Genomic DNA, 25,211 nt, shown 5'->3' with positions numbered 1-25,211 from the left:
ATACTCCTATGATTATTTGTGTACAACCTTTTGTGTAGACAGATCTTTTCATTTCTCTAGGGTATATAATTTGAGTGGAATTACTGTGTTTTGTGGTAGCTATTTAGTTTTTCGAGAAATTGCCAGACTGTTTTCTAAAGTCACTATAACATTTTACATTCCCACCAGCAATGTATGAAATCAAGCTCTTTTTGATTTCTTTATTTTGTTCTCCTATGTAATATGTGCGTGTGTGTGGTATATGGTATGTGTTGGTTTATGTGTAGATTTATGTCATGCATGGCATATGTGGTGTGTGTGGTTTTGTGTGTATGTCTGTGTGTGTATATATGTATGATTGGGTACATAATGTATATATTTGTGTGTATGTGTTTAACTGCACATATGTATCTCTTTTGCATCAGAGTCAGATTTATTGATACTGTTGAGATACTACATTTTCTGCCCTTCCCAGAGTAAGATTTCTGCTGGCCTGGGACAGATTTTTCTTGGCAGCAGCTTGCATCCAACCCCATAGCCTGGTAGATACCAACTCTGCAAATCTGTTAGTGGGTTCCAGGATTTCCAAGCTTTGGGAAGTATAGTATTTCCAGGCCCTTCCAGTAGGTGCCAGGCAAAATGGTATGGGATGGGGTCCAGTTGTGGAAGTCAGGCTGCCAAAGTCTCTTAAGGTGGTTATTAAACTTAATTATCATGAAGGGTTTTAAAGAAGACTAACTCTTGCCCCAGCAGTGCCCCTTGGCTTCTTGATCCCTCTCTCTGGAACCAACTTCTAAAAACTAGGTTCCACCACTTACTTTGTTAGGTGATTAAGCAATTTATGTAACTTTTCTGAGCCTCTGCTTCCTCAGATATAAATGGAACTACTAATATCTATCTTACAATGTTGTTGTGAGAATTAAATCTATGTGACCCCTCAAAATATTGTAGCTATAAGAATTATTGGTTCAATTCACTCTTTTTTCATAAAAATCCTATATCATCTCTAGCACTTAATGCTTTTCCATGAAAGTTTGCTTTTGTTGTCAGGTCTGTATTTTCAATACATCCCAGAAGTCTTTATTTGATATAAGAACTTAATAAGGATACTTGGATCATAAGCAGAATACTTACTGTTCTTTGGCTTATGATCAAGTATATCGGAAACAATAAAATGATTTAACTTGAACCCAGATGTGGTTTAACATAAAGGAATTGGAAAAAAAAAAAAAAAAAGGAAACTCTCTACTCACAAAACAGCACATTATAAAACCCCAGTCATTTAAAGAAGATATAACTGAAATAGAAGGGATTACCTCCCACTCACTCTGGTAAGAAGAAAAGGAACAATTAAAATGAATATATTAGGGAGAATATTATTTTTATTTCAATATTTCCATTATATTTCCTCCAATTACATGCTGAATAGAGTTCTCTAATGCAACTGAAACCCCAAGATAGAGTTTTTAAAAGAGTGAATCATGGAAGATAAAGGCAGCTCTCTTTTGCTGGGTGGAAGGTAGGTTTTCCTGACAAAAACAAAAGATGAGACATTAAATGTGGGGGGAGGGGTATGCAGTTCTCAGTGAATCAACAGTGATAAAGTCCCTCGACACTCTACCCTTTGTCAAACTTCTCTTTCCAAACTGGATAGTATAAAAAGATTCTTTAAACACTGCTTCTTGAGAGGACATGTGGGTGTGTGTAGAGGGATGGTGGGGGGAGGGGGAGGAGAGAAGAAAGTAGCATCTGTAAAATTCTTACTACATATCATAGAATTTCAGAGTTTGAACAGACTTTAAAGATCACTTGGTCCTAACTCTCAATGAACAGTGATAAAAATGAGGCTCAAAGAGGAGAAATTATTCTCTTCAAGACATGTAGCAAGGTGGATAGAACCATGCTGGAATTTGGGTCTTCCCTCGGGCCAGAGCCAGACTCCTAAGCTGAGCAGGTAGCATGGGTAGCTTCAGTCCTTTGACTGAAAGGGGTCTGAAGAAAGATGCAGGTGTAAACATAGGCTCTACCTGGTATCGTATATGGCTCTGAACAAGTTGTTTAATGCCTCTATGCCTCAGTTTCTACAACTATAAGAGGTAATTATATCCAGCTTTTGGTGAAATTGGAGGATTATGTGAGAGAAGGTGGGTGAGTCACCCAGTGCACTCCTGGCATCCCCTTTCCCTACCTACTCCCTTTTAGCTTAGATTTTACCCTTTACCATGGCCAGGCCTGGCTAGTTTTCCAGACCCTCTCAGCCTATCCCCAGCCCTAGTCCTGTCTGGCTTAGTGCTATGAGTACCAGCCCCAGGCAGTGCTGAGTCACACCCACAGCTGGTTGCTCACTCTGTCCTGCTCAGCACATGTCTAGCCCCACTACAACTTAAGCAGTCTCCAAAGGTCAGGATCCAAACACCAAGTCCTTTTCTGAATTTAATCAAGGAATTCAGATACTTGTTCTGATTAGTGGAATTTTATAGATGGCTGACTCCCACTGACCATGTCATCTACCCCAGTTTCTAAGACTATTTCTGGAGCTGAACGCTTGAGTTGTTCTTACTCAGTTTGCTCCCAGTTGTCTCTTTAAAAAGAACCATGTGCAAGTGGTTTTTCTAGACCAGGTTGGCAACTTTTCGAAAGTGGCTTGTGCTAGTTCTTTTCTTCCTTTCTCCTGTTCTTTTCTGTTCTCCTTTTTTTTTTAAAGATTTTATTTATTTGAGAAAGAGAGAGAGAGAGCACAAGCAGGGGGAGGAGCAGAGGGAGAAGCAGACTCCCCGCCCAAGAGGGAGCCTGATGCTGGGCTCGATCCAGGACTCAGGGATCATGACCTGAGCCAAAGGCAGATGCCTAACCAACTGAGCCACCCAGGCAACCCTATTCTCCCTTCTTAACTTACTCTCCGTGTTTAGCAAAAAGATAATGAAGGCAAAGATCTTGGCTAGATATTGTAGACATTGAATAAGTCATAATACCTGTAATTTATAGTCTAACAGGAATCTATTTATAATGCCTCTAGGTAAGTGATATGCCCAGGATGCTAGGGAAATAAACAGGAAGATGACCAATTCTGTTACTAGCTGTTAGGGAAAACTTTCTTGAAAAGGTAGCATTTGAGTTGAATCTTAAAGAAGTTGAAATTTGTGAGTTTAGCAAGCTGGGTAAATGGGTGTCTGGGCAAAAGGAAGGGCAGTGCAAAGACATGGGAAAACATGCTATGTTTGGGAAATAATGAGCAATTTGGGCTACCAGGAATACTGTGTGCTGGGAATGGGAAAGATGAACAGAGCTTGAGTCCTGTGGTAGGTAATGAGGCTGGAAAATAGGTTAAGAACAGATTGTTGACTGTGAACTTCTTAAGGTGGAGACTATATTGTCTTCTTAGAGAGCCAGAAACACAGTAGATGTCCTGTGAATGTTGTTGAACTGGTCTGAGCTACCACCATCTTTTTTCTGAATTACTGCAGTGACCTAATGACTTCCTGCTTTTTTACCCTTATACCCCTATAGTTTATTTCCTACAGAGCCACTGGAGCAATCTTTTCAAAACACAAGTCAGATCATATTACACCTCTACTCATTTCATTTCTTACTACTTCTCCCTTGCTCACAGTGATTTAGCTGTACTCATCTCCTTACTAGTCCTCAGATATGCCAGACTTACTCTTGTCTTAGGGCTTTTTCACTAGCTGTTATTTTTGCCTGGAAAACTTCTACCTCAAATATCCATATAGCCACTCCCTTACCTCCTTCAAGGTGAAGGAAAGCAGCATTGTGTCCATTTTTGCATAAGAGCCTGTAGAACATCCAGATAGAAGAGTCCAGCTGGCAGTTGGACATTAAGTCTGGAGCTCAGGAGAGACATCAAGAAAGGATAAGGAGATTTGTTGTTACTAAGACATGGGTGATGGTATAAGCTACCTCCCGAGATGTAGCATAATGTGGGAAGAGACTCCTCCTGCCTTCCATGAAGCTCCAACAGGCATAATTATAGAGCAGATTATTAAATATTTAACAGAGTTTGCAACAGATAAAAGCCATTTTGTCTAATTTCCCTAAATATTAATATTTTTGTGCACCTAAATCCTTTCATTATCATAAACGTTTATTCAAGTTAAGTATTGAGCACACTCTGATTTGTCGGGATTTGGGTGTGCTTTTTTTTTTTTTTTTTTTTTTTTGCATCTGATCTCACTGAGTTTTAAGCTGGAAATGTGAATGAATTGAAACTGCTTGGCACCAACAGATTGCTTTTGCCTACTCTTGTATTGTCTGAAGGTTCCGAAAAGGAAAGAGTATGGACTTTGTTAACAGGTGAACCTGGGTTTCGTTACTACTTTCCAGCTATGATAGATAAGTGGCTTAATCTTTCTGAGCCTCAGTTTTCTCATTTTTACATTGCAGTTAAGATTATCTTAGTAATTAAAAAGAGATAACATAATCCTAACTCAACATGGTACCTAGCACTTAGGAAGTACTCAGTAAATGCCCATTTCCTATGAATCCAGTTCTCAAAGTGATTGATCTTTTTGCACTGAGCCTTGTATCACTCTCTCTCAAATATCACTGGCTCTGGATGGGCTGGCAGCAAGCTGGATAGGAAAGTCTATGATTCTCCATGGCCACTAGCCTTGTAGCCCTAAGGAGTTGGAACATTTGTCTGCTTTATAATACATAGGAGTCTTGTTTGCTTATATCATATATGGTCCATACCAGGATACACTTACCGAAAATAAACTCCTAATTAACCAAACTCTGTGAGCTGTGCCAACATAAGCATGATATACCAAAGCTAATTTGGCAGCTTCTCTAATTTCACCCCACCAGGACTTCCTATCCTTGTTAAGGTGTATAGGGTCATCTTGAAGCAGTCCCAGTTTGGGACTAGTGGAAATCCATGATTAATCTGCCTGGCTAGAGGCCTTCTCTGACTTTTTTACTAGTTATTTAATATTTTATTCTGGTGATCAGTGAAACAAGCTAAATAGCCTATATCTTTGCAGTTGTGGCCCTTCTCCTTTGTAAGACTGGGACATTAAACAGGTCATTCAAAACAAGATAGTTTCTATTTCTTCATTAACAGTTCAGTTCCACAGATACTTTCTATTGCAAAATACAGAATAGACAGAGTCTTTAATTTTGAGGCAGTTATAGTTTAGTGGGCAAAAAAGAAACTTAAATGATTCCTATATTGAAGGCAGGATTTATGCCTAATTTTTCATCTTTGTATGCCTCCTGGCATTCAGTAGCTTACATGTAACTGGTGCCCAGCAAGTTCTGGTTGGTTGAATAGATAAATGAATGAATAAAGGGAGTCAGTAATTAGTCTTAGGGCCTTCCTTATTTTTCTGTAGTTAGCATATTTGGCATCATCTGACTGTTTTGCTTTCCTTTTCATAATTCTTGTCTTCTCTTAGAGATTACACATACAGGTATAGGCATGCATGCAAGTACACATTTGTACATGGGAACATATACACACATGTGCTCTGTGAATGCTGGATCTATCACAAAGGAACTTGATTAAAAGATTAAGTGATGTAATTCACTACTACCCCATCCCAACCTGACCAATTCCTTCTGCTTACTCCTCTGCTAAGTGAGCCCCTTTTGGACCATGAACTCCCACAGTAGAGACTGTGTCTGATTCATCTCTGTATTTCCAGTATCCAGCACAGGGCTTGCCACAGAGCCTGCCCTGTGTCAGTTTGGTTGCACAACAGAGAGAAACAGATTTTTGGTAGTGTTGAATTCCAGGGCCATGTGGAACTTGGTGTAAGAAGTGTGAACTTTTAAGCTTCTTCTCCACTCTTCTGTTTTTCCCAATTTTCTTGTGCTTTCTAACTAATGGCTGAAGTCCCTTGAATGGGTGCATAGCTACCTTTTAAAAATAGACTTCCAAGTGAGAAAGAAGAGAACCTAGACAAGAAAGTGTCAATGATACAGATTTATGTAACTTTTACAATATTTTCTGAATGTATAGTATGTACAAACATATTTGATCCTCACAATTTGCCTTAGGTAGTATAGAAAATAATATTTCTGTTTTACAGATATGAAAATTGAAATTCATAAAAATTAAATGAAATGTAGGGCCACACAATGATTTAATGGCAGAGCCTATAATATTAGCGATAGAGAAAAACCATAAAGTAATCAGACTAATGCAATGGCAGAGAGCTGAGGATTTGACAAAACTCAAGATAGAATTTTCTGATTTGTCAGGTTTTTTTATGGGTTTCTCTGAGATGGTTCCTTCTTAGCTTTTCAGTTAGTTTTAGGAAACACTAATTATCATTTTTAAACACAAAAGTCTAGAACAACAAGTTCTGGGCAAAATCATGAAAACAATGTAAATTTTTGTGGCATCCTTATTGTACCATACCACAGTGGTCTTCTTTGGGCCTATGTCCCTTGAACTCATCTCCTTTAAATCTGGTGCTCTGGATTTGACCAAAGTTTTTTGAAGTATCATCATTCTCATCCTCATTGCCATGCTTACTCTCTACAATTATCACTAGCACACATTGTTATGAGAATCAATGAGCAGATATCAAAGAGAAAGAGGAAGAATGGGAAAACCTGGTCAATAACTGATATAAAATTGCCTAAAAATATTTCTCCTAAAAATTAAGGAGTGCTAATGGCCTAATTCAAGAGTATTCAATGATGGGTACTGAGGAGGGCACATGTTGTGATGAGCACTGAGTGTTATACTTAACTAATGAATCATTGAACACTGCATCAAACACTAATTATGTACTATACAGTGGCTAACTGAACATAATAAAAAAAAAGAATATTCAACAAATGGCTGCTTAGATCCAGGAGATAGCAAGAATTCAGGGATAGCTTCATGGGTGTGCAACCCCTGCAGTTACACAGGGCCCTGTACTTAGAAGGGTCCCATGCTTGGTTTAATGCTCTATTCTTGTCCTCTTGAAATTCTTAATAATTTTTGAACAAGGGGCCTACATTTTCATTTTGCACTGGTACTCAAAAACTATGTAGTCAGTCCTATAAGAAGTCATTTCAAATTGCAGTTTGTGGTAATAAAAAAGTTCTTGAGATACAAAAAACAATAGAGTCAGAAAGAAACAAAACAAAATAAAACAGCTGAGAAGGAGCTAAAATTAAAGAACGGCTGCCCTATATAAACTGTTATATTTGACAAAAGGTTTTCACATACATATACCTGTATGGGAAGCCTTAGAATATCCAGGTAAGCAGCAAGGAGAGACGATTACAGTTATTTGCACCCATAGAACATCTTCCTTCCATTATACCACTGAGTATACTTTATGTTATACTCTCCTCTTCTGTGTTTTCCTTTATCTCATTATCTTAATATTTCCAGGTATCTGATAACCCTCTCACCCTCAAACTTTAAGACTCTAACAGTAAGACTTTTCTAGATGGTTCTATTTTATCAAAATTTATTTTTCAGTGTCCTAGGTTCTCAGGGCCTAAATCTGAACTGGTTAAGCTCAAAAACAAATATCTAATATATTAAAGACCATTAGCAGCCAAAGGTGACTTCTAGATCCTGCCATTTGCCCTCACTTTTGAAAGGCTATCTACATAGATATGGAATGTCCACTAATAGGTGACTTTAGACTTCTCAGTGTCTATAGAGCTTAGCTACAGTTTGAGGATATGGGTCTTCCCTCAGGCAAGAACATATAATGTCTATACTCTAGACCCTTGCCAGAAACTGTATCCTGGACTCTCTGTTACTAACAAAATGAGTATTTTATTAAGTGATACTTTGAAATGGTTGTTTGGAAAATGTGCATTCCATCCACCTCTCCATAAATGATAGGAACTATTACTGAATCAAGATTTACCTTCAGGAAATCATGTACTTAGAGCAGATTGTTTTGAACTATTTTGTTTGCTATACAGTTAGCTTTCACTGGTTTAATGTTTTATCTAGGGACACCACAAAAAACAACCTTACAAAAAATATTACTGTGTTTGCTTAAAGAAATTTACCATGATCACTGGCCATGTATGTCATCTATTTCCTTTTATAAAGTCCCACATGAGCTCTTTTGGGGGAACATACTTTGCTTCCTTGGATGAGGTAAGGTGAGTTTTATACACAGAATATGTGAGTCTTTGTTTTTGCTATGGCTGCCAGAAGATGCAAAACCAAGTTCATAACTTAATGGTATCTTCTTCTGTATGGACACTTATGGTTTATCCAATTGTGCTTCATTTCCCTCTGCCTCCAGCTTTGATTTTTTTTCCTAATCTTGATTTTTATATTGTGTTATTTTATTTTACAATTTTGTGGTCTATATTTCCTTAGGTCACCTCAAATCCTTTATGAAATGAGGTGTAGAACAGAAGATTATAGTACACACATATAGACATATATAATGTGGGTGTTGTATCAAGGAGTGCTTATATAACTCAAAGGCAAAGCCAAAGATTGCAAATTTTAGGCACTATAACTGGCTAATAGGTCAAACAATATTTGCAGTTAACAGAGTGCTTCTTCCAATTACATGTCTTGGTGGGTGGAGATTGGTCTCTGATTTTCCCTTAGGAAGAGCAGTCCTGAATCTGAGCTGGATGGTGAAAAAGCAAGTTACCCAGAACTCAAGATTAAGGAATTCTAGTTCTGATCCTTTTACTCACTTGCTCTGGATCATTGGGTTAAATGCCTTAACTGGGTCTTAGCTTTCAATATCTGTAAAAAATGCATTTTTCATATTAAGATGTGTGTACTATACAACAGTTTAATAAGAATTACATTGATTTCTCAACTTTTCAGGAATGAATGGCAACAGTATGCTGATTTTAAGACACATTACCATTTCAAAAAATATAAAATGTGAAAAAATAGATTTTTAAATGATGAAGGTACTTTCTTCATAGGGTTTTTAGAGGATTGTAAAGAAGATATTAAATAAAAATGTATATTGCAAATGATAAAATACAGGAAATATAATGCAAGAAAAGGAATGCATGGTGTTGATAATGCATCATTCTCTTTTTCCAAGTTCTGCATTTTAATTGTACCCTTTGAAGAAATTTAATCTTCCCTTTTAAAGATCTATCTTACAGATGAAGAAGCCACCTAAAGTGAATGAAACATAGAGTGCTACCTTGTAATTCCCTGTGAGCTTGTACTTTCTAGCAATCAAAAGTGTTCAGTGAGGATTTGGGTGCCTCTGAAGGCTTGGAGCATTCTGTCATCTCTATAGGATGTTGAAGACAGGGTCCCATCATTGCAGAGAGTTGGATGTGACTGACCTTTGTGCCCAGTTAAAATGCTTAGATGTAATTGCTCTTTCTGTTTTGAAACAAAAGTCTTTTTATGATGCCAAGATGGGGTTCCTTTATGGTTTACAGCATAATGAAACTCCTTTATAACTGAATGCACTGTGGGGAGAGATCTCTAAATGCGTTTCCAGACCCTTCCCCAAGTATACTTTAGAACTTAATTTACTGAACATTTTATTCCTAACTGTGAACTTCTAGAGGCCAGAAAACAGGTATTTTGTTTTGTTTTGTTTCTGCCCCTTATATTATAGCTTAGACTGTGCAGACAAAGCAACCCTAATGCATTCTTTTTTTTTTTTTTAAAGATTTTATTTATTTATTCATGAGAGACAGAGGGAGAGAGAGAGAGAGAGGCAGAGGGAGAAGCAGGCTCCCAAGGAGCAGGGAGCCCGACGCGGGACTTGATCCCAGGACCCTGAGATCATGACCTGAGCCGAAGGCAGACGCTTAACCATCTGAGCCACCCAGGCGCCCAACCCTAATGCATTCTTAGTAATTAATTTAAAAAACTACAGTTTGTTTGTAATGGGTCAGGTTTGCTAAAACATTGTTTCCTTTCATTTACAGCACAATAAACCTATGGTATAGGTAACATTTTTATTTAAACATGGAGAAACAGAGTCTCTGAAAGCTGAACTGATTTGTCTGAGTTCACACAGCTTGGAATTGGGGGGTCTGGGATGAAATCTGTATCTATGGCTCCAAAGCCATCCTTCTCTGAGAAGAACTGCAGAGTAGGAGGTAAGGGGGTTCCTAGGGTACCAGAGCCCCATATTTGCTGTAGATATGTTGGCTCTATTCTGAGAACTACTGGATGTTGTGGTGGGCAATATGGTGGAATAAAGAGAAGAAAAATAATATTTATTGATCACATACTATATGCTAAAAAGTGTATTAGCTCTGTCATAGATGTTTTCTAATTTAATCTTCTCTATAATTCTCAGAGATACCTATTCTTAATTCTCTTTTACAGAACGAGAACTTGAATCTCAAAGAGGTTAATTAACTTACCCAAAGCAAGATAGCTGGCAAATATCATAGCCAGGATTCAAACCAAATGTTCATGATGACAAGGCCCAAGCTCATTCCACCACATAATGATGGAAAGGGACTGGAGAAATAGGGAAACAATTTCACACAGGCGAAAGTGACCAGCAAAGACAAGAGGGAACAAGGAAGCATCATTCAATTTTTGAGAGATTTATTTTGGTTTCTAAGTTCCAGTTCATTTCAGCCCAAGAACAATGGGTTCAGGACATTAAGACCAAAGCCTGTAGCTATTTGAGAATGTGTCCGAGATATTGTAATCAAGGTGACCTTACTGCAGTTTAATTTAAAGGAGAACCAATGAACTTTAATAGCTGTATATGGGCCAGATATTACCCAGCTTTGCTTCATGCTGATCTAGTTAAGGTTTTTTCTGCCTGTCTGAAAAATAATAAATAAATAAATAAAACTGAGGTGTTTTGAAACTACTCTTTGTTTATGAGACAAGAGACAAGATTCCTATTTTTCCTTACTTAAACACACATAAATAATTACACAGGATTTCAAGGAAAAGGGAGGCAATGTTAGATTGGCCGATAGAAAGCAACACAAGTGTCTTGCTCAGCACTGTGTCAGAGGAGCATTTCTGGAATCTTTGACAGCCAAGATTTCCTGCTGATTGAATGACCCCCAAGAAAGTGATCAACAGGGAGTGTTAAACACATTGCCCAGAAATTAACTGCTTTTTCAGTGCAATCACTTCTACCAGCTCTGCTGGGAGCAGTAAATATTTCATTTATTCAAGGACTCTGGGCATTGCCATGGGGTAGGAGGTTTTCTTTTATGCTTGTATTGAATCTTTTGCCTACATTAACAATGTAGACATCATTTGTCCAGGTAAGTCTCACATGGGGCATATATTACCTTAAATATATTGCATCATATAGTAGATCTTTTTTTTTCCTCACCATTTTCTCAGAAGCTCTCATGAGTATCATGGCTCAAGGTAAAGCCATGGCGAAATCCAGAGGTTCTAACCTCTTTCCTGATCCTGATGTTCTGTGTGATCTTGGAAAAGTCACTACCATCTCAACTCATTAACCTGGCGAGAGGATAATGTAGGAGAAACTTTAGCCATTCTAAGCCCGTCAAGATGGAACAGAGGATTGAGTCCCCAGGGGCTGCTCTTAGGGACAGTGGCAAGAAGCGAAACTAGAAAACTTGTTTGGAATCCATGCCATAGAGTAATTTTTGTCAGGAGGCCTGTCCTACCTTTATTTTTTTTTTTCAATAGTACAGGCTGAGATTTGTATACATGTTATAAAATTAGGGAAATGAGGTATCTCCAAGTAACTTAAGACAATGGAAAAATAGATTTTCTGAAGTTAAACTTAAAACAAAACTGATTGGGAAAGAGATATGGAAAATCATCCTTGAAAGTATCTTGAGATCCATTAATACTGACTGATTAACTAATATATTTAAAGAAGAATGTGTTGACCCATGGTGGGTGATAATCCTGTGCATCATAGAAAAGGGAGTTGTGCAGTAGTGCTGGGTGAGCCTCTGAAGTGGAGGCTCTGACCTAGGTGCTCCTGTGGTATAAACCTGTTTTAGGAGCCAGCCAGGGGGGCTAATGGAGGGGGCCACTGTAATGTGAAGGTTCCAGTGAGGAAACAAAACTCAATCTAATAAGTCATTTTGGATCATCACTTTGTGGCTGGTACTAAGGAGTGAGCTGACAGGGAGATGTTGTGAAACAGTATAAAGACTATTTGACTAGCAAATAGGACTTTAAACCAGAAGATCTTGGCTTTGAGCCAGCCTATTCCCCTATCTAGCTATGTAACTTTGTGCAAGTCACTTCACCACTCTGATACTCAGTTTTCTGATGACTTGCCAGTCTCACATTTACCACTCTATGTCCCATTTTGCACTTTATCCTTCTAAATTGCTGGACTGCTTTTGTCAACACCATGTGTTTTTCCTATGCTGCCTTCCCTGCCCTCAGCTTAGAGTACCACCTAGGTTCCCTCAATTGCTCTCCACCACCTGGATTCCTGGTGCCTTCCAGGGTTAAGTGTGCAGTTGCCAATCTCTTGGTCACTGAACCTGACTGCCCCTGCCAGCTACCTCTACAGCTATCAGCTTTGATCTTAGAAACCTGTAAGGGTTTCTGAGGTCCCAAAATAGCTTGCACAAGTGACTGCTTAATTTCTCAGTCTATCATTAGATAGCTGAAAGGATGTCATTTGAAGGAGAAAATACATGTAAATAGTGTAGTTTTAGAGTCAGGAACAGTCTCAGTAGAGAGAAATGATAGAAAGATACAGTTTGACATTCTTAATAATTACTATCATTAAGGAATGATTGAATTCCTTATAAGGCAGTGAACTCCCTATCACTAAAGGTATTCAGTCAGCGAATGAGTGACTCCTAGCCACAGAAAGGGGATTTTTGCCTTACTAGGAAGATCAGATTAGATGGGCTTTAAGGTCTACTCAACAAATGAGTAGGTTAGAAAGTGACAAGTAACAGGACAGACAGAAGCAGACAGTTTCAGAGAAGAGCATCAATGTTGACACATGCAACTAAAGATTATTAGGCTTGCATTTGTTCATTCATTCATTCACCTTTTACTGGTTGCATATTATGCTTCAGGCACAATACTATATACTAGGGATTCAAGAGAAATGTGATGTAGTCCCAGCCCCACAAAAGGGCATAAACCGGGGATAAAAGACACATACATAGACAAATGGATATGATATAATGTGCTCAATGATATAAAGGAAGGGCAAATTAAGTGTGGCATAGAGGAGAACATAAGGGAAAGAGAGAACAACTTCCTGTATAGATTGTGGATAGCTTCAGAGAGGAATTGGATCTTGAAACATGAGAGCCTTTAGCAGGATTAAAAATGGCAGCTGATCATGTATTTTCCAGGCAAAATAACAGCTTTAGCAAAGGCATTGGGATGTAAAAGAGCAAAGTATATTTGAGAAAAATAGAGAAGGTAGATGGGGTGAAGGAAAGAAAAGGCAGGCACTCAGGCAAAAAGGGGGAAGGCAAGATTCTGCAGAAAGGCTTGAAACACCAGACTCAATGAATTTTTAGATTATAAATAATGTGACTAACAGCGTGAACACAAAGACATTGTAGTTCCCTCCCTCTCTAGTTCTTCCTTCCTTGTGCTTGAATATCTAGGTGAGTTAGAACAAAGACTTTATATCATTGTCCAAGGTCTGGCCAAGGTGCATGCTTACTTGACCTCCACACAAGGATTGTTCATCCTGGCTCTCTAGTTATCAACAGTGCAGAACCCTGTTAGGGAAGGGTATTATGTCAGAGGAGGTCACAAGGCTGGCATTCATTCTTAGTGAATTGGCTAAGGTCCCAGGGAGAGCTACGAAGGTTATTGCAAGGGGGTCCTACATCCAGATGTGGCTGTGCACTCACTGTATGTACATTGACCCATAGTATCTCTCACAAAAGATGTGGATTCAAATGGACATTGTTGCTTTTGTGATTAATAAAATGCAAATTCATTTGAAAACTTCACTGAATTAATTGTATCTTTTTGTTATTACGTAGTTCTTGAGTAAAAATACAAATACTATCATGTGAAAGTTTGAGTAAAGTTTTTTAACATTTGAAAGTTTCTCATCTTTTGCAAAAATCGGTAATGGTGGTTAACTGGGAGAGACAAGTTCAAACCCTGATTTTGCTGCTCAGCTTTGCACTTTCCATATTGTACTGTAATTTACTATTAGTGTGAGTGTCTCCTCCACTCTGGGCTTCTCAGAGTCTGAGATGGTCAAATGTCTTATTTCATCTTTATGTCTCTAGAATCTAGAACTGATGCTGGGCAAGTGAGGTCAATACATGCCTGCAGACCTCACATGCTGTGTACTGAATCTACTAGTCATATAGCCTTGGATACATTATGTAAGCTCCCTGAATCTACCTTAGTTTCCTCAGAATAAGTGAGAGTTAACACTACATTATGTTGAAGTGTTGTAAGAATAAGGAACAGTAATGTATGTAACAGGATCCAGTACAGAGTCTGACAAAGTGCAGATGCTCAAACTCTTCTTATTTTCCCTTTCTCCTCTCCTAAGCACTTGATTAAGGGTGCTCATGACTTTTTCAAGTTACATTTTCATATTTGTACTTTGAAATCACTATCAATAGAGTGAGAAATAAGAAGCTCGGTGTTGGGGGAGGGAGAGATTAGGGAATCAGTGAAAGGAGGTGATAATGGCCACAGGAAGGCAAGTTACAGAACTACTGAAGTAATATAGGTAAGAGGTTGTGAAGCTTGGACAAAGGCAGTGGAGATGAAGATGAAGAAGAGGACATAAAACCTGAAAAAATAATGTTTGGGGGCAAATGTTTCTGAGAACAGTGCTTCATGGCAGTGGATTATTTTTCCTATGGTTTACATATAAGGAGCACATTTTGTCTGGAGCTGGGCAAAGAGGGGGACCTGTCTGAAGAATTATGGAAGTTCTTTTTTAATGTTAGATATGGAGAGAGCTCCTGGGAAAGAGTGTAGAAACTGCATAGTAGGAAAGGTTGGAAACACCATGAAGTCTTGGGAACAAAGGGAAATGAGTCCTGATAAAGTTTAGGGATACTGGCATGGCCTTGATAGTTATATACATCTGATATATTTAAACACAAAAGTACTGTCAACCAGAAAAAACAGAGCCTGTTCACTTTACGGTTCATCTTTGGGGAGTTTTTTCTCCCATTGCACTTGTAATAGAAGCTGCAGGAACTGCCCCTAATAGTGAGCATCTGATATGTGCAGGAGGAATATTTGTAAGCTGTTAAAAAGGCTTATCCTGAATTGGGTACCCTTTCACTCAGCCCAGGCCTTGATAGTCCTCCTCTTGTTTTCTACGTCATGTCTCCATTTGAAAAGTGATTTTGAAAAGTAACACACAAACTGATCTATCATACAAACAAGGTAAAACTCCCACAGAGCACACAGAACAGAGATTATTTTTGTCTGTCTAGTTAGAATTTGCATATGCTGGACTACATCTGACAGGTTCCTTGTGGCTCTCCTAAGAGAAAAAATCATGAATCTACATCTAAGTGGAAAATGAGGGAAGTTCAGGTAGAAAAAAAAAATGGAGCAAGGTTCTTTACTTTCTTAAATTTCTGTTATAACAGTTATGTGACACAAAATGGTAGTGAATGATGGTGCTTCTTGCTGATATCTTCAGATAAATGAGAAAAAAATGACTCCCCTTTGTCTTGATAGGAAAGAGGCTGTGAATCACTTTTTCCCAACCTTCAAAAATGTTTCAACAACAAACATATTTGATATTGTCTTTATCCCTTCTCTATCCCTTCAGTATCAAGTCTTTCATGTCAAGATCCTATTCTAATTTTTTTTCCAAACAGGAAAAAGTGGTGTCTGAAATTAGTCTTGCTGCTATAAACATATTCCTAAATGTGTCTGGGCATGAGGATATGTGGGGAACCTCAGGAATTTGCCTGGTCATAGAAAACTTTCTCTACCACAAACAACTGGACTTCTGCCTGTTTCAATGTCCAGCGCTCTAATTTCCCATCAGGACTGGATAGGACTAGTGCTTAAGTCTGAATCCCAACTTGTTTTACTGGTGTTTTGACACCAATCTCAAGCCAATCCCATCCTCTAGAGAGGCAAAATCTTCTTTCTGCACTTCCCTCAATGAACTGGTCTCCCAGAATCTTTACTGACTGCTTGATTTTAGCTTTACCTGCTACTGGGATTCCATATCCATGCCACTTGCTTGTCACATTGGGTCCCTGGGGCAAAAGTCTGCCTCAGTCACACTGACCCTACCTTGGCATTGTGCACTGGATGATAAGCAGGTAACTGGGTTATTCCCCAATCTCTTTTCTTCTTATTCTTTGTCCCCTCACTCTCCACTGGCCAGCATCACCCAAGTTCTTTGCCAAACATATTATGAGTCTTACCATATGCCAGTCACCATGGACATACCCCTATCACCATAATTTCATACACTATATTATTTGTTTATGTGTCTATCTCCCCAACTAGTCTTGAACTTTGAATACAGAGTCTTATTTATTTCTGTGCTTTCACAAAAAAATAGGACCTTAATACATGATTGTTAAGCTGAGTTGAATTTAGAAGCTTTATTTAAAATGCTTGGTGTACAAAGTAAATGAAAACTAAGATCTTGAAGGGTCATACCTAGGTTGGGGACATAGGACCTGTCTCCTATAGTTGGCTGTATCAGATGATCAGAGCCTGTTGTGTCTGTTCTGGAGAGAACACCTTAGGATGCTGATCTAGAGCGGGCCCTGTGGATTACAGAAGACAGACAAGATTTCTACAGAGATATAGACACTGATCTTTCCAGATCTAAAATTGCTTAATTCACTCAAAGTTTCAAGGTGCTTGAGTTTCCAAAATACATTTTAGAAAGACATCTACTGGGGGTTTTGGAAAGTATCTCCCACCACCCCGACCTTGGATAAGAGGACTAGTTTATAATTCAGGGTTTTCTTAAAACTTTTAGCTTTCCTGTCTAGGGGCTAGCGGCTTGTTTAAACATTTGGTTTTAATTGGCAGCCATCAAGTTATCTATTCTCTATTCTAGATGGCCAGTATAGTTTCTGGAAGATTGAATGCCAGAATTGGCAATACCAATGTTAAAATTTAACCATAGGTTATCTGATATGGTGTAATAATACCCTCTCCAAAGGCCACTTGTTTGTGAAACTCTTGATATGCCCCTGCTTTGTTGAATGGCAACTATTGGGACAAATCTAGAAGGATGTCTTCTGTATTTAGTGTAGAGCTCAGGGTGTTAATTGTCACCCTCTCTTTCGCACATTGAGAGAAAAATTTCCTCTTCTTCCTGATCCCCAATGTAACTTTTTCTGAGCTGCTTTGTATCTATAATTCAATTATGAATGGAGGAAAGGCCATGTCTTGGAAACAGATTTGTGTCCATGTTTGGAGTACATCACTTACAAGTTGTGTGAATAGGGGAAGCCAATAAAAATTATTGAATTTTAGTTTCATCATCTGTAAAATGGGGATCAAAGTAGTTACTTTGCAGGTTTCTGGTGATGATCAAGTGACATAATACACGTAGAGCTCCTAGTCCAGGGCCAGGCATAGTAGTCATGTAGCAAATAGTAGCTGCCAAGGTGAAGATGATGATGATTATCTGTAAAACTGGGTAGTTCAAACCTAATTCAAGTGGTTGTTGTGAGACAATAGCTTTGAAAATTGTAAAATGCTATATAAACATAAGTTATTTAAATTGCTACATCTATGTTCATAGAACAGTCCCTACATGCTTCTATTATAAGAGTATTATAAGAGTTATTACATTACATAGTAGTTCACTTTTTACTTGCCTGATTCCCCTACTACATTGACAGCTTCTTTCATGGGTGGGGATGGCTGTGTCACAGATGATCAGTAAATGTTTGATAAGTAAAGAAGAAAGTTTTAATGTTTCCCTTGAAACAGCAACAGCAATAACAGCAACTACTACTATTACTATTTGTTGAATTTTTCTAGTGACCCAAGATAATGCTAGGAATTTTCACATATATTTAATTTTCATAAAAAACCTTGTAATATGAGCATTATTATCCCTATTTTACAGATAAAATAAGCACACAGTAGGCACAACTAGTTAATTTCCCTCATACCCCTTTTCCTTTTTTTTTGGCTTTTGTTAAAAGTAAATTTCAGTCTATTCATTTTGTCAGTTCCCCAAAATTTGGAAATTGTGGGTTGGTTGTGAATGAATGAGAACTGTCTTTTTAACTCAACTGCACATTTCTATAATTGAAATATTTTCCCAAGACATAAATGGAAAATAAGAGAGACATTTCAAAAAGAGTATGATAATCCTATGACAGCAGTAGAAGGCTACTAATAAAAACAATGGGCATTTTAAAAGCAATTACATGGATTAAATAGAATATTGTTTTTTGTCCCGGAGAGACATCTTGCCTTTGTGCTGGGGATGCACTTGGGCCAAAAGCGGGATACCGTTTGACAGGGTACTTTGAAATGATAGGTAGAAAATTCATTTTCTAAAGAGGAAAGGGCAACATCTGGAAGGAAAAAAAATATTAAGTTCCTACTTCCAGGGCCCTATTAGAAACAAAGGAGTGTAAAATAGCATTTTCAGGGTGGAAAAGCAATACGCTTTCAAATAATTTTAGCAAGAGAAAGCTGGAGCAAAAGAAAGGGTAGAATTATAACCAGATAGGACTTGCAGCAGGGCTAGGTAGAGTCTATTATCTGTTTAGAGGATTTTCTGGGTCCACCTCATGTTCAGTATTTGTGGAAGTTCATCCAAAGGTATTTCATGAGGGAATGGGTAGCATTTATATTCATTAAGCCAGCGTCAACAATATGACTTTTTGCCCATGATTTTGGGGGAGATTTAAAATGATTAATGCATCTTCAAGTAGTTAGGAATGGGGGACTTTCTAAAACATCTTATCTTTATCTAATAAGGCCTCCTGAGGATACAAAAGCTTATTAAGGCATACAGAAAATTTTGAGGCAGTTTATTAAAAACACATTTGTACCAATTTTCAAAATGTGCTGCTATTGTTTGTGGAAGCTGAGATCGAGGAGACCTCTTTAGGAATGTGTATGGAAATGGGATACATAAAAATCTCCTGTTTAAAAAGGCAAGTGACACATGCTCCTCTGAATATATTGGGACATAGGCTTTAGAATCAGTCTTGCAATCAAATCCTGGTGCAACTTACTAGCTATAAGACCTGAGGCAGATACTTCACTTTGTCCACACACAAATTAGGATAACAATATCTAATTCCTGCTTTTTTTTCAAAGAGATTAAATGAGATCATGTATATACAATGATGCTAAGCCTGGGAGTCTGGGCATGATAAATACTTAATAAAAAGTAGCTTAATCTAGGCAGCTAGCCAGCACAGTCTGGATAATGATCTGGAAAAATAAAAGTTGTCTGGAAACCTGTGGATGAGTGTGGTCTTCTGCCACAGATCTGGTCCCCTAACCTATCTCTTTCTCTTTCATTTCCTTCTTGGACATAAGTGTAGGTCACTCTTTGCTTAATAACTATTTATTGAGCACATCATTTGTTTTAGGTTCTGAGATACATTGCGAATGACTCTCATGAAGTTTATCCTCTTACATGGATTATTGCACCAGCCTTCTGATTGATTTCCTTGCCTTCAATTTCTCCCCTTCAAATCTATTCTCCATTTACTGTTAGTATGAGTTACCCAAAACACAAATCATGTCATGTTGATCCCTTTCTAAAAACATGCCAGTGTTTTTCTTCACCTGTAGAATTAAATTTCCTATTTGTAGACATGATACTCAAGGTCTTCAGCTTGTTCCCAGCTGACCCCTTCTGCTTCCTCTCTAACCAGTTTTCATCTCACAATCCTCACTGGGCAACCTGTCCTTCCCTGGTCATGCCCTCCACTGTCAGTAATCTTACCTCTCAAATTACTCATTACCAGACTAGGGTAGGCTTTACTGTTCCCTTAATATAACATCCTTTATTAGTACTTCCACTATTAAATATATTTTGCTGTATCAATAGAAATAGTGCTGAGGGACTATAGAATGAGGGAGAAGAAGATCCTGCTCCACCCTTCCCACACTGGACTTTGGTATCCACATCTGGGGTTTTTACTGTAAACCTGATGTTGACAGAGGTCCAGTGGAGAATAACTAGAATTGGGAGTAGAAATATTTTCTTTAACCAAAATATGGTTAAGAAAAAAATTAAATCTGCACAGATAGAAAGTTACTATTTCATCCATATAGTTCCTTTGCTCCTTGACTTAAAAATATGATCTAAGTTTCATTTCAAACTCATTTACCTGATATGATCTAAGATTGAAATGATAATATGTTTCACTTCTTAACCAGGTCAGAAATACCCAAAGTTAATTTTATAATTATTTGTTTGAGTTGTTTCAAATATTAAACTAATGGAACATTTTAATTTACTGGAATACATGTGTTAGTAGTGCTGGATTAAATGGTTTCCAAGGTCCCAGGCAACTTTCCAAGGTTCCCATGGTTGAACTCATTGCCTTTGTTTTTCATATGTCCTGGCATTCCTCCTACTAGGACTATCTGCTCAGTTGTTCTACCCAACACTGACTCACTCTTGGCTTCTGGTTATGAATATTCTTTTCATCTGGTTTTCTTGGAAAATAGCTTCAGGGCTGGGAGGTTGTTTTTGTGAATGTGCGTGCCTGCACACATGTGTGAGTCCAAAAAGAGCTGACATATCACGAATAAGTTTCTCTCCTTAGAAGCCAAATCAGATATGACCCTGTTCTGGGTTTCTTTGAAAACAATGATTTGAATTAATTTTATTTTTATAGCTAAAGTAAGTCTGCTCGTTACTTATAAAATAAGCAACCCTGTGGGACAAATGCACTGTGGTAATATAAGAAGAGAAAGGTATCCAGCAATGATGCCAAATTCTTGGAAGCATTTTAGGCAGCAACCAAGCATGCATCTTCTGAGACAGGCATCATGTGTCCTCAAAAGGAGCAACTTGTCCTATAAAATCTGTCTTGAATTCCTCGAATAATCAGCTCCTCAGTTCCTGTTGTCTGAGAACTGCCTACAAGGCTATAGAAGATGGTGTGCATGTGTGTGTATGGGGAGAAGGGGCCGTGATAGTGGAACAGGGCTGATAGGATAGGACTTAAGGTGTCAGCCAAGGCAGACTGAAGAGGTGACATCACCTATAAGGAGAATCAAAATCATCAGAATTATTATTGAAGAGAAATAAATTATTAGTGAGGCATTATAGCTTAGGGGGAAAAGCATGGGCTTTCAAGTCAGAGAGATGATCTCTTCTGAAACCTGGCTCCACCACCTTCTATATGTATGATTTTGTGCAAAGTACAGCATTTCTTCTAGCCTGTGTCCTCATCTGCAGAAGAAAGTTAACATGTGTATAGGATAATCTAAAAATTAAACTGAGTACACATACTCAGAAGAAGCCATGGAGCAAACTAGAGCTGTTGTTATCATAGTTATAATGGTAGTAGAATGAGAAGTAAGAGAGAGGGAAGCTTAACATACAGTGAAAGAAAACATCAAGAGCATACATGGCCAAGTCAGTGGCCAAGAGAGTCAAGACTAGGAAAGGGCAAGAAGAGGCTCCGTGAATGGTGAGTGTATGTGTAAAGAGGCTTCTTTTGTGTTTTCTGGCTCTTGTCTGGCATAGGAGCATGAACTTAATGGAGAACCATCTGGCTTTTGATCTCTCAAAGGAACATCATTCTGCCTTTTGAGCTGCCTTTCCAATTCTGTCTTTTTAGTCAATCTGTTAAATCATTGGTTATATAGCATGGGGTAAGAGAATTTGGATACTGACACTCATAGACCTCACTCTAACTGGGTCCAGCTAGAATGTTCCAACAACGATGTCATCAGGCACACCTGTATTACAGCTCACCCCTACCCAGAGCTTCCTGAGACATTTCCTCATCTTTTTTTTCGTTGGATTGGGCTTCCTTGGATAACAATACCTGCAGGACCCAGGCCAGAATTTTATTTTCTCTAAGGAATAGTGCATTAAGCTTCAGGTCATCAATTCTCCACGGACTAGGGAGAAAGAGGGAGGGAACAATCCTTCAAATAAGTTTGTTCCCCACTTTCTATTCCACTTCCTGGAAGGTTCCTGCTTCCTCCCTTTCCTTTCCACCCAAAGTCTGATACTCAGAATGTTCTCTGTAAAATTTTTTTTGCCCATCGATCCTAGTTCTCCTTGGGGGTTATTATTTTTCTAATTCTTTCTACTCTTTTCAGAATATACTGGACCCAGATATGGATGCCAAAGTCCTAAAGTCTAATCACTAGGGGAAGGGTGGAGCAGAACCTTCATTTTCTTCATTCTAGCACTCTATTTATATTAATCCAGCAAAAGAATATGTATAAGGGAAGTGTTGGGGAAGGGGGTTGTGTTTGGGAAGGGTCAAAGCCTTAATTGCAGAAATAAAAAATAGACATGAAGAAAAGAACAGTTAAGAAAAGTAGACAATAGAAGAAGTAATAATAATGTGGACATCCACATTGTGGACATCCAGGTGTTCAGTCATAACATCATCAGAGCAATATCTGTGAAGGGATTTTCCATCTATGAGGTATTTTTTCCAAAATTTTGCTTATTTATAATTTATTTTGTATTGTATTATTCAGTAGGTATATATGTAACATAAAATATAATTTGTGAAAGGAAGCATTAAAGGGCTTTTAGGGTTACCTAGTACAAACCCCTTTGTTTTTCAGACAAGTAATCTAAGCCCACAGGGGAACTGTGACTCATCCAAGATAATACCACTAGGACAAGCTGGAATTGGGGCTTTTGCCAGGGTCTCTTGACTCCCAGTCCAACAATCTTATATACAGGAATCCTACCTCAACTCCTACCCCACTTTTCTATTGAGACTGATCCTGGGGGCAAAAGCAATATAGAATGTTTACACTGCACATACCTATGGCTTGTTTACCCATGCAATCAGAGGAAGTAGTACACTCAGTTTCTAGAGTTGAAGTGTTTTCCAGAGTCTGGGAGGAACAAGACAGCTAAGTGAGAATCAATAGCAACTAAATATAGATGGATGGAGGTTGTTTAAGGGACACAGGGAACAATGAAGAAGAGGAGCAGCCTTATTTACAAAAGAAAAATTCTACGCTGCCTTCTTCTGTGTCCTTGAAAGAGGAAATAGGGAACTTCTAAGGAGTCACTGTGGAAATAAATTAAAGCTATGTAGGGAAGCAAGAAGAAGTGAATTTTCAGGAGGCTATTCAATCAAAGCCCTAGCTCTAAAAGGAGCTAAGAGGCACAGGAAAGATAGGGTTGATCTGTCCCAAGGTTTATATCCCAAAAGCATGATGCTCAGAGCATGGAAGAACAAGTCCAAACATGGGCAGTAGTCCAGTACTTCTCTCCGAGTAGTTGTGTCCAGAAAGAAGAAAAAAGTCGTGCAATAAAGCATCAGGAGACAAAAGCTCTGCCACTCATTAGCTATGTGAAGCAATCATTTTGCTTCTCTGAGTCTATAGGTACCATTAGAAAAGCTGTACAGATGGGAGTTCCAGTGGTGATGAGTACCCATATCTGAATAGCACTTACAGCTCACCAAACACTGTGACATGTTCCCAAGTATCTGTGCAGGAGATTTGGAGTCAAGGGACCTGGAATCACATTGTGTCTGTCCCTAAATGTAAGTGAGTAATTGTCCTTATCTATAAAACATGGAATTTAGGGAGGATCAAATAAGAGAAAAATGTGAAGATGTGTTATATATTATGAAGTATAAAATGTAAATGCTTATTGTTAGTATACTCTCAAAATAACTTTTATTGTCATTTGTGTTATCTTGAGACAACATTATCCAGAAAAGAGGGTCTTAACAGTGTATGAGAGCAGATTCGGTTTCACAAAGTCCTTGAATCTCCTGAAATTTTATCTATAGTTTTGAGTGTAAATATCAGCATTTCAGAGGAGTCTGTGATTAAAAAAAGTTAAGTATTTCATTTAACAGAGATTTGCAGCCTTTTATTCTGACCTAAACACCTAAAGGATGTGATAGCAGTATAGAGATTCACTTATAGTCTCGGAATTGGGGGAAATGAGATTGGGAGAGGCTATTAGATGATAATCACTAGTGAAAAAAGGTCATGTGATATTTGAAAAAGTCACCCCAAATCTTCAAATATGTCCCTTTCTTGGTGTCCTATTTCTCCTAGCTTTCATCCCTTAGAAATCACTGAAAAAGTATATGGATCTTGGTTCATCTTTTAAAAAAAATTTTTAATTTAAATTCAATTTAATTAACATATACTGTATTAGTTTCAGAGGTACAGTTCAGTAATTCATCAGTTGCATATAACACCCAGTGCTCATTACATCATGTGCCCTCCTTAATGCCCATCACCCAATTACTCCATCCCCCTACCCACTTACCCTCCAGCAACCTTCATTTTTTTTCCTATAGTTAAGAGTCTCTTATGATTTGCCTCCCTCTCTGTTTTCATCTTATTGGTTCATCTTTAATTGGTTTCAGTCCACTGAGTTCTGGCTGTCATTCTTACCTCTATACTGAATCTGCTTTTGCTAGTTTATTGAAGACCTCTTAATTGCCATGTTACCAACTATAGGGGCCATTTTTTTTCAGTTCCTGTAAAAACTCTAGAGTTGGACACTTTTTGTCATTGCTCTCTCAACATTTTTTTTATTGTTGGACTTCATGATAATGCATTCTTATGGCTTTTCTCCTATGCTTCCATCACTTCATTATTGCTCTTTTTTATAAATTCTCTTCCTCTATCTTCTCCTTAAGTGTGGATGTTCCCTAAGTTTTTGTTCTTGACTTACTGTTCTCTTTACTCAACCCTTATCCTCAAATTTTATCATCTTTCATCATTTCAATACCATTTATATGTGGTTTATTCTAGAGTCTATTTTCTTTTCTTTTTTTTTAACTTTTTTATTAACATATAATGCATTATTTGTTTCAGGAGAACAGGTCTGTGATTCATCAGCCTTACACAATTCATAGCGCTCACTACAGTACATACCCTCCCCTTCCCCAATGTCTATTTTCTTTTTTTTTTTTAATTTTTTTATTCTTATATTATCCCCATACATTGCATCATTAGTTTTAGATGTAGTGTTCCATGATTCATTGTTTGTGCATAACACCAGTGCTCCATGCAGAATGTGCCCTCCTCAATACCCATCACCAGGCTAACCCATCCTCCCACCCACCTCCCCTCTAGAAACCTCAGTTTGTTTTTCGGAGTCCATCGTCTCTCATGGTTCGTCTACCCCTCCGATTTCCCCCCCTTCATTCTTCCCCTCCTGCTACCTTCTTCTTCTTTTTTTTTTTTTTCTTAACATATATTGCATTATTTG

At 38.1% G+C, this 25,211-nt stretch overlaps 1 protein-coding gene across 1 annotated transcript in view; it reads left to right on the top strand.

Moving 5' to 3' along the window:
* LOC102728406 (AGBL carboxypeptidase 4) overlaps window positions 1-25,211 on the top strand; it is a 614,839-nt gene that overhangs the window by 346,768 nt on the left and 242,860 nt on the right. The gene's annotated exons all lie outside the window — the stretch shown is intronic.

Source organism: Leptonychotes weddellii, chromosome 4, assembly GCF_054177405.1.
Source record: "Leptonychotes weddellii isolate Sample4059 chromosome 4, ASM5417740v2, whole genome shotgun sequence".
Lineage (NCBI taxonomy): Eukaryota > Metazoa > Chordata > Mammalia > Carnivora > Phocidae > Leptonychotes > Leptonychotes weddellii.
The sequence above is the reverse complement of the archived record's forward strand: the minus strand, read 5'-3'. Positions and strand labels throughout refer to the sequence as shown.